At 40.5% G+C, this 3,792-nt stretch overlaps 1 pseudogene; it reads right to left on the bottom strand.

The window, feature by feature from the left end:
- LOC111978015 (DNA mismatch repair protein Msh6-like) overlaps positions 1-2,848 on the bottom strand; it is a 46,451-nt pseudogene extending 43,603 nt beyond the window's left edge.
- Between the last annotated feature and the right edge of the window lie 944 nt (positions 2,849-3,792).

The raw sequence follows: 3,792 nt of genomic DNA, 5'->3' as shown, positions 1-3,792 counted from the left end.
CCCTCCAAACATTAACGTCCATTATGGCCAAACAGTTATATTTTTGTTTATCAGACCAGAGGACAATTCTTCCAAAAGTAAGATCCTGATCACCATGTGCAAGTTGAACAACCGTACTCTGGCTGTTTTTATGGCGGTTTGGAGCAGTGGCTTCTTCCTTGGCTTGATGCAGAAATCACGCTCCAGTCCTATGTCGATAATGGACTGTTTGGACTGTGGATATAGATGACTTTTGTTACACGTTACTGCAGCATCTTCACATACTTCTGTCGCCTGATATGTTTGGCGTGGGATTGATTATCATCCTGCACCAAAGTACTTTCATCTCTTCGAAGACGAACGCGTTCATACCTTCTGAGGCAGTTATAACGCGTGCGTGTCCCATGGTGTTTATAAGTAGGTCATATGACTGTTTGTCGAGAACATGGTACCTCAGGCGTTTGGAAAATTGTCCACAGGATGAACCGATTTGTGAAGGTCTAAATCTCTTTTTCTGACAGTCTTGGCGATGTTCTTTTGATTTCCCATGATTGTCAAGCCAATGAGCACTGGAGTTTGAAGTAGCCATGGAAATACATCACAGGTAAACCTTCCACATTGACTCAAATGATGTCAATTTGCTGATCTAGAAGCTTCATAAAGCATGAGCTATCATTTTCTGGAATTTTCCAAAGCTGGTAGTAACTTCTTATGGTTGAAGGGGCAGTATTTATGGTTAGCCTTGGATGAAAGGTGCCTCATGATTACACCATCCAACAGTGTCTGCCATCCTATACATCGTCATAGTTTTTAACGCTATTTGCCATATATCACTTCACAGTTTCATGCAGTTAATTGCTGATTGTAGAAAACATAAAGATTTCTACTCGTTAGAACTATGTCTAGAATTAAGATGCACATCGAACTTGCTATTGGCTAGCCGCAACCAATCTGAGTGGAATAAGAGAAGAGCAAACGTATGTTAGATCTGTATTTGCCTATGTACCAAGTAATTCACCAGGGTCCCTCAAGGAAATTCCCTTGAGAGTGCTAGTTAAGGATGTTGCACTGCCCTAGGATGGTTCCACGTCAGATGTCAAGCTATTCAATAGAAATTATAATGAAGCACTTCCTATTGATGTGTGGGAGAGATGATATAGCAGAACATGTCCAGGTTGTCCATCAATGTACATTGGCAGCACTGCTTTCTTCCAAGTCCGGTGGATCAGTCACTTACGTTCCTTGCTACGAAGACAAGAAGGATACTCCGGTTGGAACATTTATGAAGCCATATTTCAAAAACATCCTAATGATTGCGTTGTGTACTAGTTTGTGATGTTTCTTCGACCGGTAATATAACTTTTTTGAAGTTCTTTTCGAAATATACGCTGCAAGAATTGCGTTGGATATGTAAACCAGACGTCTACACCAAAGTAGTTGGACAATAAATAACGGATTCTTTTCGAACCAAAACAAAAGGTAATTGTGAGCGACTGGGATTCCTTGTGTGTGGCTTTCTGATAGCTGATCATTCAGAAGGTAAGGGGCCAAGATTTATCATATATTTATCTTGTTGATGTGCGCATCTTTGGCTGTGGTTGTCTAGTTGGAGCTGTCGCGTCTCAGATTATAGCGTGGGTTTCTTTTTCCGTAAAGCTTTTTGAAATCTGACACAGCGTGTGGCATATAAGGAGAGGTATATCTATAATTACATGTGTATACTTGTATTACATTTATAGTTAGACGTAGTATTCTGTTGAAACGATGTGGCTATGAAAGTCTTGATGTTTTTGCAACTATGAATCTAGTCGGCTCTCAATGTAAACTCAAGATTTTTTTTTATAAATATGAAATTCAATCAAACAAAACATGCTGTATTGTGTAACATGAAGCCTATGAGTGTCACTGATTGAAAATAATCGAAGGTTAGCGATTCATTTGTATCTCTATACTGGTTTTTGTGAAGCTATCTTTAGCTTGGAAAAAATGGCTGTGATTATTGTGGTTTTGTGGTGACCTAAGTAATCGTTTGTAGTGCTTTCGCTGAAAAAGCCTATTTGAAATCGGACACTTTGGTGGATTAACAACAAGATTACCTTTAAAATGATATAAGACACATGAATGTTCTGGAGGAATTTTAATTATGAGACTTCTGTTTTTTGAAGTGGCGCCCTGCACTTCGACTGGCTGTTGTCATATCGATCCAGTTAACGGGGACTGCAGCCATAGAAACTAAAGGCACAGTCAACTTAGTGTAATGTAACCTTCTGACCCACTGGAATTGTGATACAGTGAATTATAAGTGAAATAAATCTGTCTGTAAACATTGTTTGGAAAAATGACTAGTGTCATGCACAAAGTAGAGATGCCTAACCGACTTGCCAAACTATAGCTTGTTAACAAGAAATTTGTGGAGTGGTTGAAAAAACAATTTTATTGACTAAACCTAAGTATATGTAAACTTCTGACTTCAACTGTAATTGTGTTCGATGGTAGAAATGTAATGTTTTGGTAAACCCAGGCAGCTCATGCATGACTAGGTCCTCGATCTTCTCTGTCAGGACTGTAGCTTTCTCCTCGTTCTTCCCCACAGGACCACCAGGCCCGCTGCTGGAGAAAGAGAAGGTCCAGTCAGCATAATCTAACAACATTGAGTTAACATGACAGAAACCGAATACAAGGGTTGGCTAGGTTTCATGTTGAGTTCTGTTCTCTATAGCGGCGAACCTATGGGCATTGACTTGAGTAATCTTTATTATTCTTACTCCTGCGGCCTGCTGGGCCTCTGACAGGGCCAGACGGCGTGGCCCCTGCGGAATCCTCTCTCCACCTCGGCCAGCAGAGCTCGGTAGCGCGGAAGTCCCTCCATAGCCCTCCTTCATGAACCGGGAGCTCTTCTCGATACTGGTGCACATAGGATGAAAAGGGAGTTATTCACCTGTTATACGCTATAGACATATGATATAGTTTTAAGAACAGCCTTATCATGTATATTGTCCATATACCACACTCCCCAGGCCTTATTGCTTAAATATCACAGGTATAATACAAAATTACCTGTTCTTTTCTAATTAAATTGTAACCAGTTATTAATAGCAATTAGGCCTGAGGGGTAGGTATATGGCCAACATTCATAACCAGTCTATAATTAATAAGCCGAGGGTGTGTATAGGCATGATTACAGTGTATATACAATAGGCTGTGTGGTATGGCCAATATAACATCATAACAGTGTTAATTACAATAAGCCTGAGGGGGTGGTATATGCCAAATATACCATGGCTACGGCTGTATCCAGGAACTCTGCGTGTGTCGTCCATAAGAACAGACGTAAGACTTGCTATATTCACAATGCCACACCCCTCAGGGCCTTATTGCTTAATTATGACACAAACAACAAAAGTGATGGGGGGAAAAGGTAAAACTTACATTTTCAAGGTTTTCATCGTGGATTTTTTCACAGGGACCCAAGTCAGACCGGGTGTTGTGAATAATCTGCAGGGCAGAATCCACAGAGATAGTACTTACAGGTCTGCAAGGGAGGGAGAAAAGATGAGCCACGTCATTAGTGAGCCAACAGTTGCATGATTTTGGGAAATACTGAGCTACAAACCCAAAACCTCTTCAATGCCGGGCCTGACAAAAAATGTTGTTGCAAACTGGTTGGGAAATGCAACATGGATCTTCTATCATCATCTTCAAACATTGATTGCCTAATCTCACTGATGAACAAGATTAGTAGCTAGTGACCTTTGCTTTGGTAATAATGCAATTCTAATCTTTTAGAGGTAACATTTGGCCCATTATACACAC

Source organism: Salvelinus sp. IW2-2015, linkage group LG18 (assembly GCF_002910315.2).
Source record: "Salvelinus sp. IW2-2015 linkage group LG18, ASM291031v2, whole genome shotgun sequence".
Classification (NCBI taxonomy): domain Eukaryota; kingdom Metazoa; phylum Chordata; class Actinopteri; order Salmoniformes; family Salmonidae; genus Salvelinus; species Salvelinus sp. IW2-2015.
This window is presented reverse-complemented; position numbering and strand designations above follow the sequence as displayed.